General features: G+C 46.3%; 1 protein-coding gene and 1 long non-coding RNA gene across 2 annotated transcripts in view; one reads left to right on the top strand and one right to left on the bottom strand.

Moving 5' to 3' along the window:
- Positions 1-14,064, top strand: part of LOC144612204 (myelin-associated glycoprotein-like) — a 760,913-nt gene that overhangs the window by 424,283 nt on the left and 322,566 nt on the right.
- LOC144612094 (uncharacterized) lies at positions 284-10,439 on the bottom strand. Its single transcript, XR_013549623.1, has 3 exons — positions 10,076-10,439; positions 9,649-9,766; positions 284-5,558 (listed from the first exon to the last, which is right to left on the bottom strand). It is a non-coding gene; the product is annotated as an uncharacterized LOC144612094 (long non-coding RNA).

Here is a 14,064-nt window from a genome sequence, read left to right on the forward strand (position 1 = left end):
CGAATCTAAGCAATCTGGTCTTATATATATCAGTAAATGACTTCAGATAAATCTCAAGCTTCTGATTTCACGTCACCACTCATCAGCTCAATGTACATTCCTGTCATTTTCAACATGGTTTCTGAGATTTACCTTCTCTCATATTCCACAAAATGATTTCCTGAGCTAAAATTGTTCATCACAATTGCTCACTTGGAAAATTATATTATTAGGGCCAACTCAACCTTGTCTTGCATTTGATAAAGTTCAGTTTAGATACAAACCATGAAATCACTTTTCGGTATTGTATGCTTTATTAAATTTCTTGTCTCTTTGCATGGTCTTAATTCACCTGCCATGTTATAAATGCATCATTAGTTCACATAATAGACTGTTACATTTATCCCTCAAAATGCTTTTCTTGTAGTTGACTCCATGCACCACAGCACTGTTACCATTAAACATGCTCTCCACATTCCATCATGCTGGTTATTACCAAATCATAATTATACTCTCTGGTCAGGATTACTCTGCTGTGTTTAGAAATATCCACGCAGCTGAATTCGGCTGGTGTTTTGAATTAAACAGCGGCATCTTTATAGCGACCCATTACACATATCATGAAGTGATTTTTTAAAACAAATTATGACAAATACCTTTGTATGTCCAAAGTACATAGTTGTCTCTGTTGTGATATTGTAAGGACTACTTTGTTGTATCACAAGGACTACTTTGTTTGCCTGTGTAGTAACGTGTACATAAGAGAATGAGGTGATTTGGTGGTCACTCTGGTTCCAGGTGGCCATGGAATAAACAGCCTGGTTTTAAGCTCCAGCCTTTAAACCTTTTAAGCACGTGTACTTGTGGTCAGTCCAGGGTCATAACGAAGGTATAACAGACCACGAAGTACAACAGTCTCCACCAGAAAAACTTTGGGATCTACAAGCGTGGATTTGACTGGGTAAATGTAAAAAATTGTCCCTAGTGTGTGTAGGATAGTGTTAATGTGCGGGGATCGCTGGGCGGCGCGGACTTGGTGGGCCGAAAAGGCCTGTTTCCGCGCTGTATATATATGATATGATGTGATATGAAACGACTAAAGAGGCAGAAAAGAGAAGTTATAATTTAAGAAATAAGGAGAGGATAATTTACACAGAAGAACGGGAGCTCCACGATGAGGATTACCTTTGTATGTCCAAAGTAACCAATCTACTTCTTCAGAGCAACCATATTTCATTAGGAGCATTTTAATGATGGCACGGTGCATTGGTAGCCAGGGCAATGGTGGAACAATGCAGCCTTTGGTTCAAGAGCACAGACTTGTGTTCGCTCATGGACTGATTTTTCTTTAAAAATGAATCACAATTACTTTTCGTAACAATTGTCGTTCACTTCTGGAATTTTGTCATACATTGGAATCCGACCTTGATTATTTGTAAAATACAGTGATTTGAGAAGAGAGTATGGTTCATGTCCAATTTAGGCAAGGCTCTTTGCTGTGTACATTCAGGCATTATCAAGGATGTGAAAGTGTTTTGAACTAAACGGCGCCATCTTACCCCAACATATTCATGGTGACCCAATACAATCATCATGAAGGGATTCTTTACAAATTAGCTAGTTAATCTCTCACATTTTGAATGCTTCCTCAGAAGTGTAACTTTGGAAAAAGTATTTGTGTCAACATCTTCTGTACAGCATCTGCATCATGGTAGTATTATATTCTGAAATACTTCTACTAGCCCCGACCCAGAGTCGATTGCTCGGCGCAGGGGAACCGAGATCCCTCCCCCGATGCAGGAGCTTGATCGCCCCGACCACCGGCTACGGGAGTCAAGATTGTCCCGTCAACGTAAGGCGTGAGGCCCCCGACCGCGCGAGGACAAAGAAGGGAAGAGATTGAACTTTTTTTCACCTTCCATCACAGTGAGGAATGTGGAGTCACTGTGGTGGATGTTCATGTTAAAATGAATTTTGTGAGTTCCTTATACGGCACTTAAGAAGGCATCCTGAACCCTCCAGACCAACGCCAGCTGGACAACCTTCTTCCTCCAGAGGAAACCCAGATTCACAATGTAAATGTGGGCAGAGTCCGTTCACACCATCTGATGGAAGGAATGGAATTGGGAAATCTGGTGATATCCAAGGACTAATAAAGGAGACGGCACGAATGTGCAGAATGTGGGAAGTGTTTCACACACGCAGGTCACCTCCACCGACACTGGAGAGAGACCGTACAAATGTTCTGACTGTGGGAAGAGATTTTCTTATCTCCGTCAGCAGAAAGCTCACACCTGCCTTGAAACGTGCCCCATGTGCAGGAATGTCTTTAAGGACACAGCAGCTTTCACTGTTCACCTATGTTAAACAGTAACACAGAGAAAGGTCACCAATTTTCAGTGTTATTATTTCCTTTATATTATTTCATTTTATATTATCTCAGTTCTTTCCCGTTGGAATTATTTGAGCAATCATTTGTTTTCCAACAGTATTAATATTGGGACTTGTTGTATTTCCCTCTCTATGGTGATACTTTATGTGGAGAAGTCTGGAGTATAAGGGATGGGTCCATGGTTTCCCATTCCCTGCGAGAATTGGGGACCAGGGATGGGTATCATTGTCGTATGTCCGACCCTCTCCAGACTGCATCGACCGACTGCGATAAACTGCCCTACCAGGTATATTCTGACTGTGTGGGATCGCTGGGATCGGGGCTGTTGTGGTGCAGTCTGCTTATCGCACTGTGTTCATCAACAGAAGCCGTACAAATGTTCCGACTGTGGGAAGAGCTGCACATACTCAGCGATCCTCCAGAAACACCAGCGGATCCATACTGGCCACATAAATGCACAGACTGGGCAACGTTTCACTGAGCAGGGACCTCCAATGACAGCAGTGGATCCACACAGGAGGAGCCATAAAAAAGCCGACCATGGGAAGCGTTTCAGTGAACAGGGACCTTCAGTGGATGCACACTGGCAAGAGGCCGTTTAAATGCACAGATTGGGAAGAATTTTACACGGATAGATCACCTCCAGCAATACCAGTGGACCCACACCACAGAGAGGCCTTGTGAATGTTCACACTGTGGGAAGAGTTTCACACAGGCAGGGACCTTCCAGTAACATCGACAAATCCACATCGGAGAGAGGCAGATTGAATGTAAATGTTCAGATTATACGAAGAGTTTCACACGAATAGATCATCTCCAGTGACATCAGCAGATCCACGACGAGAGGCCGTGTAAATGTTCAGGCTGCGGGAAAAGTTTCACACGAGCTGGGACCCTCCACCTACACCAGCGGACCCACACCGGAGAAAGGCAGTGCAAATGCAGTGTGCAAGAAAGGTTTCAGATTCCAGCTCCCTCCATCAACACCAGAGGACCTACACGGGATAGACGCTGTAGGAAGAGTTTCACAGACTGCATGAATGTGCAGATTGTGGGAAGAGCTTCGCAGGGGCAGGGACCAACACCACTGGACCAACACCGGAGAGAGGCCGTACACATGTTCTCACTGTGGGAAGAGCATTCCTTATCTCCGTCAGCAGAAAGCTCACACCTGCCTTGAAACGTGCTCCGTGTGCAGGGTATGTCTTTAAAAACTCAGCAGCTTTCAGTTGAACAGAATCACGGAAAAGGTCACCAATTTTCAGTGTTATTATTTCCTTTATATTATTTCATTTTATATTATTTCAGTTCTTTCCCTTTGAATTACTTTGGAGTAACTATTTGTTTTCCAACAGTATTAATATTGGCACTTGCTGTATTTCCCTCTTTATGATGATACTTTGTGTGGAGAAGTCTGGGGTATAAGGGATGGTCCATGGTTTCCCACTACCTGTGTGAATTGAGGACAAGGGACGGGTATCGTTGCCGCATGTCCGACCCTCTCCAAACTGTATCTTTCGACTGGGATAAAGTGCCCCCACTGGGATATTCTGACTGTGCGGGATAGCTGGGATCGGGGCTGTTGTGATGCAGTCTGGTTATTGCACTGGGTTCATCAACACGGTGATTGATAAATCAACCACTTTTATTGTTGCGGCAAGTCAGGAGTGACCCAAGGAGACTGTCATTCCTGCCCTCACTGCACTGTTGCATTTACCACGGCAGTTTCTTACAAGGCACTTAAGAAGGCATCCTGAACCCTCTAGACTAACGTCAGCTGGACAACCTTCTTCCTCCAGAATGAATACAGATCCACAATGTAAACTTGAGCAGAGTCCTTTCACACCATCTGGCGGAAGGAGTGGAATTGGAAAATCAGGTGATACTCAAGCATGGACAAATGAGAGACGGCATGAATGTGCAGAATGTGGGAAGTGTTTCACATGGGCAGGGTACCTCCACCAACACCAGCGGACCCACACCGGAGAGAAGCCGCACAAATGTTCTGACCTGGGAAGAACTTCAGATACTCAAGAATCCTCCAGAAACGCCAAAGGATCTACTCTGGTTGTCAGAGTCCAGTAATACTCATAAATCTGGTGCATTTGGGAGTTTGCTGCTGGATGGCCGATTTTCTAGGCTGTTGCATGTTGTCCACATTGTTCAGTTTAGTTTAGAGAGCCCATCGAATCCGCACCGACCTGCAATCCCTGCCCATTAACTATCCTACACACACAAGGGACAGTTTACATTTATACCCAGCCAATTAACCTACAAACATGTACGTCTTTGAAGTAGCGGGAGAAAACGGAAGATCTCGGAAAAAAACCCACACAGGTCACAGACAAACCCGTAGTCAAGATAGAACCCGGGTCTCTGGCGTTGCGAGGCAGCAACTCTACCACTGTCCCACTGTGAAACCGTTCCAATTGTTCCAATGAAGCAGACAAAATCTTGTGGAACAGCACCACGTCTGAGTGTGGTGCAGTCCTTGAGGTCATCATTAATATGGACAATTTCAGATAACCAGCCTTTCCAGTTTGTATCAGAACTGGCCACATCATCTGATTGCATCCAGTTCTGATCAACGGTCATTGATCTGAAAAAGCATTTTTCAGAAGACATTTGTACATGGATAAGAAAGGTCAGAGGGCTATGGGCCAAACGTGGGCAAATAGAATCAGGAGGCATCTGGGTCAGCATGGTCAAGTTGGGCCGAATGGCCCGTTTCTATACGGCCTTGAAACGAACTGTTTCTTTCTCCACAAGATGCTGCCCGACTGGCTGAGTATTTCGAGCATTTCCTGTCATTATTTATTTGTTCTGTCTTCGTCTTTATTCGTTGCCCAGCCCCGAGTTGACTTGTTTTGAGGTGTAGGTCGTCCCCAGCTTAGGAACACAATAAAGTGCAGTCCATACACATGAGCGAGTGTGTGGGAGACGGTGGGATGGATTTACCGGCTGCTGCGGGGCTGCAGGCATCTTCTGCCGTGTGGGAGCTCTGTTCACGGCCGCATGTTGGGAACGGTTCCCAGGAAGGGAATCCTGCCGTAACCGGGGGGAATGTCCTTCACCGTCTCCATAGCAACTTCTTGATGCATCTAACGCATGTGTTCTGTCCCAGGCCAGCTGTGTGCTTCCAACACAACACCACATCTCAGTCACAACTGGTACTCTGACTTCCAGTCTGCAAGTTTCAAACATCACAGTTTCAGCACAAACTCACTATACACCCAATTAACACATGTTGTATGAAGGAAGGAACTGCAGATGCTGGTTTAAACCGAAGATAGGCACAAAAAGCTGGAGTAACTCAGTGGGTCAGACAGCATCTCTGGAGAGAAAGAATGGGTGTCGTTTCAGGTCGAGAACCTACTTCAGACTGATCGGTTCGAGACCCTTCTTCAGACTGATGAAGGGTCTCGACCCGAAGCGTCACCCATTCCTTCTCTCCAGAGATGTTGCCTGTCCCGCTGAGTTAGTCCAGCATTGTGTGTCTATCTTCGGTTTAAACCAGCATCTGCAGACCGCTGGGTTGCAAGCTGCCCAGGCAAAATATGAAGTGCTGTTCCTCCAATTTGCGTTTGGCCTCACAATGCAGGAGGACAGGACAGAAAGGTCAGTGTGGAAATGGGAAGGGGCAGTAAAGTGTTTGGCAACTGGGAGATCAGGTAGGCCCCTGGCACAAATACATGTTGTACTTGCTTTATCTTTCTCATAATATTATCAATTTTTACAACAATATTCCATTGTAGCAACAACAGAAACACAGTGCAGGAACAGGCCCTTTGGCCCACAATGTCTGTGCCGAACATGATGCCAAGTTGAACATGATCCATATCCCTCCAATCCCAGCATATCCATGTGCCTTTCCAAAAGCCTCTCAAACATCACTATTGTATCTGCTTCTATCACCACTTCTGGCAGTGTGTTCCAGGCACCCACTACGCTGTGTAATAAAATTCTTTCCCTGCACAACGCTGTGTAATAAAATTCTTTTCCTTTAAACTTATTTCTTTTTGACCTTAAAGTTATACCCTTCGGTCTTTGAACTTTCATCCTTTGAGAAAAGGTTTCTGGCTGTCTACTCTATTGACGCCTCTCATAATTTGATTTACTTCTATCAGGGCTCCCCACAGCCTCCGACACTCCAGGGAAAACAATCCAAGGGTTTCCAACCTCTCCTTGTAGCTGATCCCCACTAATCCAGGCAGTGGGCAGGAAGGCTGCAGGCCCGGATGGAGTGACGGGAAGGGTGTTGAAAGAATGTGCAGACCAGCGCTCAGTGGCCTTCACGAAGATCTTCAACCTGTCCCTGTCCAAAGCCATCATCCCATCCTGCCTGAAATCCGCAACAATAATCCCACTGCCAAAGAAACCAGTCATCCGTGATCTCAACGACTACCGTCCTGTTGCACTAACCCCAGTCATTATGAAGTGCTTTGAGAAGCTGGTCCAGCAGCACATCAAAGCCAGCCTCTCAGCCACTATCGACCCACACCAATTTGCTTACAGATCAAACAGGTCTACAGAGGACGCCATTACTACTGCCCTACACACCGCACTGACCCATCTTGAGCGGCAGGGCAGTTACGTGAGGATGCTCTTCATAGATTATAGTTCAGCATTTAACACGGTCATCACGGACAGACTGGTTTCTAAACTAACTGATTTAGGACTCTCCCAATCTATCTGTAACTCGATTAAGGACTTCCTGACCAATCGGCCCCAGATGGTCAGATTAGGCCCTCACACATCCTCCACTCTCACAATCAGCACCGGCTGCCCACAAGGATGCGTGTTGAGCCCTCTTCTCTACGCCCTTTACACCCATGACTGCACCCCCACTCATCCTACTAACGCCATCATCAAGTTTGCGGATGACACGACTGTGGTTGGACTCGTCTCAGGAGATGACGAGACAGCCTACAGAGATGAAGTCCAAAAACTGATAGGATGGTGTGCGGAAAAGAATCTGGCTCTGAATCCTTCCAAGACAAAAGAACTCTTAATAGACTTCCGAAGACACAATATGGGCTACACACCACTGCATATCAGCGGGGTTTGTGTGGAAAGGGTCCCTGTCTTCAAGTTCCTGGGCACGCATATTGCTGAGGATCTCTCCTGGACCACAAACACCATAGCGGCAGTCAAAAAGGCACAGCAGCGGCTCTACTTTCTGAGGATCCTCAGGAAGAACAACCTGCAAGAGCAGCTGCTAGTGACTTTCTACCGTTGCACCATCGAGAATGTTCTGACGTACTGTATTTCTATGTGGTACACCAGCAGCTCAGAGGCAAACAAGAAAGCCCTTCAGAGGGTCATCAACTCTGCAAAGAAAATCATTGGTTGCCCACTGCCCTCTCTAGAGGAACTTTACTCCCTCCGCTGCCTCAGCAGAGCAGCCAACATCCTGAGGGATCCTTCCCACCCTGGTCATCAGCTGCTCCAACTGCTGCCCTCTGGTAGACGGTTCAGGTCCATTACATCACGGACTAATAGACTCAAGAACAGTTTCTACCCCAGTGTCATACGTGAGCTGAACACTGCCAGACACTCACATAAAACTGAAGGGAAGGAACGGAACTGATCGGAACACTGTCAGTTACTTGTCAGAAAACATAAGCCTCAATTTATTACAAGTTTACATTCTACTGCACTTATATTGTTAACATTTGCTAAACTTATTACATGTTACAACCGACCGCACCTTATATTTAATTACATTATTTCTTTTATTTTTTATTTTTTTTAAACGGCACTTGCAATATGTTAGCTCTCATTGCTGTGCAATAACTTGCTGTCTTGATTGTACTGTACACTGCCTCGACCGTATTGTAATTGTTTTGTCTATATTGTATTAGAGGTCAGTTTGTTTAATTCAGTAGATTAGGTTTAGCTTGTTATGGATAAAGGTTTATCCTTTGAACTGTCTGCTGTGTGTGATTGCATCATCTGGACTGCTTTAATTTCGCTGTACTTTGTGTAGTGACAATAAAGGTTTTTTACAATTTTTACAATAACAATATTAAAACACTGAGTGATACCAGCAATATTTAAAACATTTGATTATTTTACTGTTCACTTCAGCTACCTCTCATACATCCCACTGACTAATGTATTAGAAATAGGTTCAAACATTAAGACCTTTCTGTCATGGGCCTCCTCCAGTGCCATAGTGAGGCCCACTGGAAATTGGAGGAACAACACCTCACATTTCGCTTGGGCAGCTTGCAGCCCAGCAGTATGAACATTGACTTCTCCAACTTTAGATAGTTCCTCTGTCCCTCTCTTCCCAGTTCTCCCTCTAACTTCCTGTCTTCACCTATATCCTTCCTTTGTCCCACCCCCCCTGACATCAGTCTGAGGACGGGTCTCGACCCGAAACGTCACCCATTCCTTCTCACCTGAGATGCTGTCTGACCTGCTGAGTTACTCCAGCATTTTGTGAATAAACATTAAGGAGACTCGTTCCAGACGATTATCAGTGACATATTGCATTGCATGTTACGAAATATCAATTAACTACAAAAAAAATTCTACTGTTGGATTAATTTCAGGAGAATTACTTTTCCTAGTTAGCTTTCTGCTAACTTACTGTTCAGAGTAGATAAAATAGGGCAGTACTAGTGCCAGAGACCTGGGTTCAATCCTGACTATGGGTGCTGTCTGTATGGAGTTTGTACGTTCTCCCCTTGACCTTGGCCAAAGGCTAAGATAGAGTGGATGTGGGGACGAAGTTTCCACTAGAGTCGAGGACTAGAGGTCACAGCCTCAGAATTAAAGGACGTTTCTATAGGAAGGAGATGAGAAGGAATTTATTTAGTCAGAGGGTGGTGGATCTTGGAATTCTTTGCCACAGAAGGCTGTGGAGGCCAAGTCAATGGATATTTATAAAGCATAGACAGATTCTTGATTAGTACGGGTGTCAGGGGTTATGGGGAGAAGCCAGTTGAATGGGGGTAGGAGAGAGAGATAGATCAGCCAGGATTGAATGGCGGAGTAGACTTGATGGGCCGAATGGCCTAATTCTGCTCCTATCACTTATGACCTGCGTGGGTTTCCTCCAAGATCTTCTGTTTCCTCCCCCACTCCAAAGATGAACAGGTTTTGTAGGTTAATTGGTTTAGTATAAGTGTAAATTGTCCCGAGTGTGTGTATGATAGTGTGTGGGGATCGCTGGTCAGCGCAGACTCGATGGGCCGAAGGGCCTGTTTCCGCAAAATAAAAAAGAGTCCCATCCCGAGTTGGTAGAACCTTCCCATTGAAACACTTACTATTGACTTGAATCCCAATAGATTACAACACCACCTGTCTGATATCCTTTGATTCGTTGTTGGCAGGTCACAACATCAAAATGAATGCGTAAAGCAAAGAACCGCAGATGCTGCAAATCTGAAATAAAAATAGAAGAAAATTTAAAAAAACATTCAGCAGGTTAGACAACACAATTGTGTAAAAATAACCAGTTCAGTTTGGGATCAGAGACCCTTCACCAGAGTAGGAATGAGCAAAAAAGGCAAGTTGTTTTTCAGTTGCAGAGAGTGGTTGGGGTGGATTGGTGGATTAAAGGGGAAATCTCTGATGGGGCAAGAACAGACGAGAAAACGTAGTATTTGGAGTCAGCAATTAGAATAAGATGATAGTACAAGGAACTGCAGACCAGACTAGACTAACAGAACACGTGTATGAGATTAAACTCACCCAGAGAGTGGTTGCAATAATGGGACACGCTGCCTGTGGTGATGGTGGAGGCTTGAACTTCCCTGCAGCTGCAGCAGGCTGCTCCACTGCCAGCCGGGTGCTCCACTACAGGGGGCTGCTGTACTGCAGGGAGATGCTTCACTGCACCTGCTGCTCCACTGCAGGAGATGCTCCACAGCAGGGAGCTGATGTGCATCTTCGGGAGCAGCTCCATTGCAACACCAGCTCCGTTGCAAGGAGCTATTCCACTGCAGGGAGCCATTCCATTGCGGGAGCTGCTTCACTGCAGCAGCTGCCGCTCGAGTACCGGTCGCCCTGAAGTGGACAGCTCGAGCCCCGTCGCGAGTCTCCCGCCATCTTCGCTTTCGCGCCGCAGGGGGTGGGGGGCGGGGCTCGGCGTCAACGTCAACGCACGTCAGCCCTCCACACGTCAGCCCTCCCCGGCAGTGCGCCTGCGCCTCTCTCTCTCTCTCTCTCTCTCTCTCTCTCTCTCTCGCTCGCTCTCCACCCCTCTGGTTGAAGCGAGGTTTAGACGAGGTGAGGATTAGTTGAGGTAAAGTTTAGTCGGGAGGTTTGGTTGAGGTGAGGTGGGGTTTAGCCAAGGCGGTTCAGTGAGGTGTGAGGTAAAGTTTAGCAGAGGTGAGGGTTTAGTTGAGGTGTGGGGTTTAGTCAAGGTGAGGTTTAGGTTGAGGTGAGGTTTAGTTGAGGTAAAGTTTAATCGGGAGGTGGGACGTTTAGTTGAGGTAAAGTGTAGTTGAGGTGTAGTTTAGTGAGGTGCAGTTTAGTGAGGTGCAGTTTAGTGAGGTGCAGTTTAGTGAGGTGCAGTTTAGTGAGGTGTTGGGGTTTAGTCGAGGGAAGGGGTTTAGTCGAGGGAAGGAGATTAGTGAAATTTAGTTAATTGCGTTTTAGTTGAGGTGAGGTTTAGAAGAGGTGTAGGTGTGAGGTGGAGTTTAGTCGTGAGGTGGGAGGTTTAGTTGAGGTAAAGTTTAGTCGAGGCTAGGATTGGGTGTGAGGTGAAGTTTAGTCGAGGGATGGGGTTTAGTCGAAGTGAGGGGTTTAGTCGAGGTGGGGTTTAGGTTGAGGTGTGGTTTAGGAATGAGGAGATTAGTCGTGAGGTGTGAGGTTTAGTGGAGGTAAGGGGTTTAGTGGTTTAGGTGCGAGGTGAAATATAGTAGGTAGGTGTGTTTAGTTGAGATAAAGTTTAGTTGAGGCAAGGACATAGTTGAGGTGTGAGGTTTAGCTGAGGTGAGGTTTAGCTGAGGTGGGGTTTGGCTGAGGTGGGGTTTGGCTGAGGTGGGGTTTAGTCAAAGTGAGGTTTAGGTGTGAGTAGTTGTTTAGTAGTGAGGTGTGATGTTTAGTCGAGGTGAAGTTTAGTCGACGTGAGGTTTAGTTGAGAAGTGTTTAATTGAACCAAGGTATAGTGAGGTGTGAAATTTAGCTGAGGTGAGGTTTAGCTGAGGTGAAGTTTGGTCGAGGTGATTGAGTTTAGTTGAGGTGAGATAAAGTGTAGTCGAGGTGAGGATTTAGTCGAGGTGTGAGCTTTAGTTGAGGTGAAGTTTAGTCGCGGCACAGTTTAGTGTGTTGAGGTTTAGGTGTGAGGTGAAGTTGAGGCGAGGTTTAGTAGTGAGGTTTAGTTGATACAAGGGGTTTAGTCCAGGCGAGGGGCTTAGTCGAGGTGTAGAAGTGAGCGCAGGTGAGATGAGGAAAAGTAGGTATCTGAGCTCGGGAGGAGAGACAGGTGCTGCTGAAGGAGACGAGACCATGTCTGGGATGCAGGGCTTAAGAGGTGAATCTCCAGGGAGCTTTGACATGGAGAGCGGGCAGAAGATGCCGGACAAATGTCCTCTAGGAGGCCTGGAAATGGGGAAGATGTTGTTGCTCCTTCTCAGACCATCGCAACCCCAGGAATTGGTGTCGGTGAGGAGTGGATGAGTTCCCTGTGCTCTGGAGGGGATCACTGACATTAATATTGATCTGGGAGGCCATTTAAACCATCTCCCTCATCCTTCTAGTTGTCTGTCTCCATCTGGCAACTTTCCTCAGCTGTGAGGAAAGAATATTAACCTGAAACATTCACTCTGTTTCAGGCAGATCACGCCTGACCTGCACTCTAAATGCAGTTTCCTCTCTTACTGTGATATGGTTTATTACTTCTTGGAATCAATAATGTGTTGATCTTGCTGGAATGCAATTAACAGCTGATTTCTTTCAACCCTGGAAAAAAAATCACTATATTCTGAGAGAAGAAAGATCTCATTTCTATCCTGAAGAAGTTACCCTTTAATTTTGTTGTGATTCATTATCCTGGAAATGTCCTATATTAAATAAAAAAATGATATTTTTTAATCTGTTTTGAAATTAATATCTGATAATTAAGATTATGCTCCAAAGTGTATCAGGTACAATGTTTGTTTTTCCAGGATCCTGACCATTTCAAAGTAATTAGAAACATAGAAAATAGGTGCAGGAGTAGGCCATTCGGCCCTTCGAGCCTGCACCGCCATTCAATATGATCATGGCTGATCATCCAGCTCAGTAGCCTTCTCTCCATACCCCCTGATCCCTTTAGCAAAAAGGGCCACATCTAACTCCCTCTTAAATATAGCCAATGAACTGTCCTCAACTACCTTCTGTGGCAGAGAATTCCACAGACTCACCACTCTCTGTGTGAAGAAATGTTTTCTCATCTCGGTCCTAAAAGACTTCCCCCTTATCCTTAAGCTGTGACCCCTGGTTCTGGAAATTGCTGACTATTTTACCAAGAAAGAGTTTGAAGAAATAAGTGACTGGGAGAAGCTCCATTCTAAGAATGTGAAGCGGAATTACGAAGCCATTCTTGCCGTTGGTTTGTACAAAATATTATATTGTGGCGCGTCGAGAGAGGCCCGAAATAAAGGCGAGGAGCCGGGTATTTTGGGGCGTTCAGTTTATTTCTCAGTTATCAGGCTGGGCGAGTGCTGGAAAGGCTTCGCGCTCAAAACTTTGCCCTTATATACCTAATACAGGACCGCCCCCCTGGACTGGTCCATTCCCGTGCCGAGGGGTCGGTAGTGGTATGGTATGGCCCGACCCTTGGGAGCTGCCACAGGACCCCCCCCCCCCCAGAACCGGAGGCACGAACCGCACTGGTGGTACGCACCGGACCGCGTACGGAAATCGGTCGACAGGGGCCGGCAGAGGCACAGTTGGAGGGACATGTGGTGGGACCCGCAAAGGTGGGCGACCTCGTGGCCAAGGCTGGGCAAGCTGCACGGTTGGTCGATGTCCAAGTGGGCCGGCTTCAGGTGGTCAATTGACATGTCCTCCGGCCGGCCCCCCGTGTCAATAGACAATAGACAATAGGTGCAGGAGTAGGCCATTCAGCCCTTCGAGCCAGCACCGCCATTCAATGCGATCATGGCTGATCACTCTCAATCAGTACCCCGTTCCTGCCTTCTCCCCATACCCCCTCACTCCGCTATCCTTAAGAGCTCTATCCAGCTCTCTCTTGAAAGCATCCAGCGAACTGGCCTCCACTGCCTTCTGAGGCAGAGAATTCCACACCTTCACCACTCTCTGACTGAAAAAGTTCTTCCTCATCTCCGTTCTAAATGGCCTACCCCTTATTCTTAAACTGTGGCCCCTTGTTCTGGACTCCCCCAACATTGGGAACATGTTTCCTGCCTCTAATGTGTCCAATCCCCTAATTATCTTATATGTTTCAATAAGATCCCCCCTCATCCTTCTAAATTCCAGTGTATACAAGCCCAATCGCTCCAGCCTTTCAACATACGACAGTCCCGCCATTCCGGGAATTAACCTAGTGAACCTACGCTGCACGCCCTCCATAGCAAGAATATCCTTCCTCAAATTGGGAGACCAAAACTGCACACAGTACTCCAGGTGCGGTCTCACCAGGGCCCGGTACAACTGTAGAAGGACCTCTTTGCTCCTATACTCAACTCCTCTTGTTATGAAGGCCAACATTCCGTTGGCTTTCTTCACTGCCT

This window comes from Rhinoraja longicauda, chromosome 43 (genome assembly GCF_053455715.1).
Source record: "Rhinoraja longicauda isolate Sanriku21f chromosome 43, sRhiLon1.1, whole genome shotgun sequence".
Lineage (NCBI taxonomy): Eukaryota > Metazoa > Chordata > Chondrichthyes > Rajiformes > Arhynchobatidae > Rhinoraja > Rhinoraja longicauda.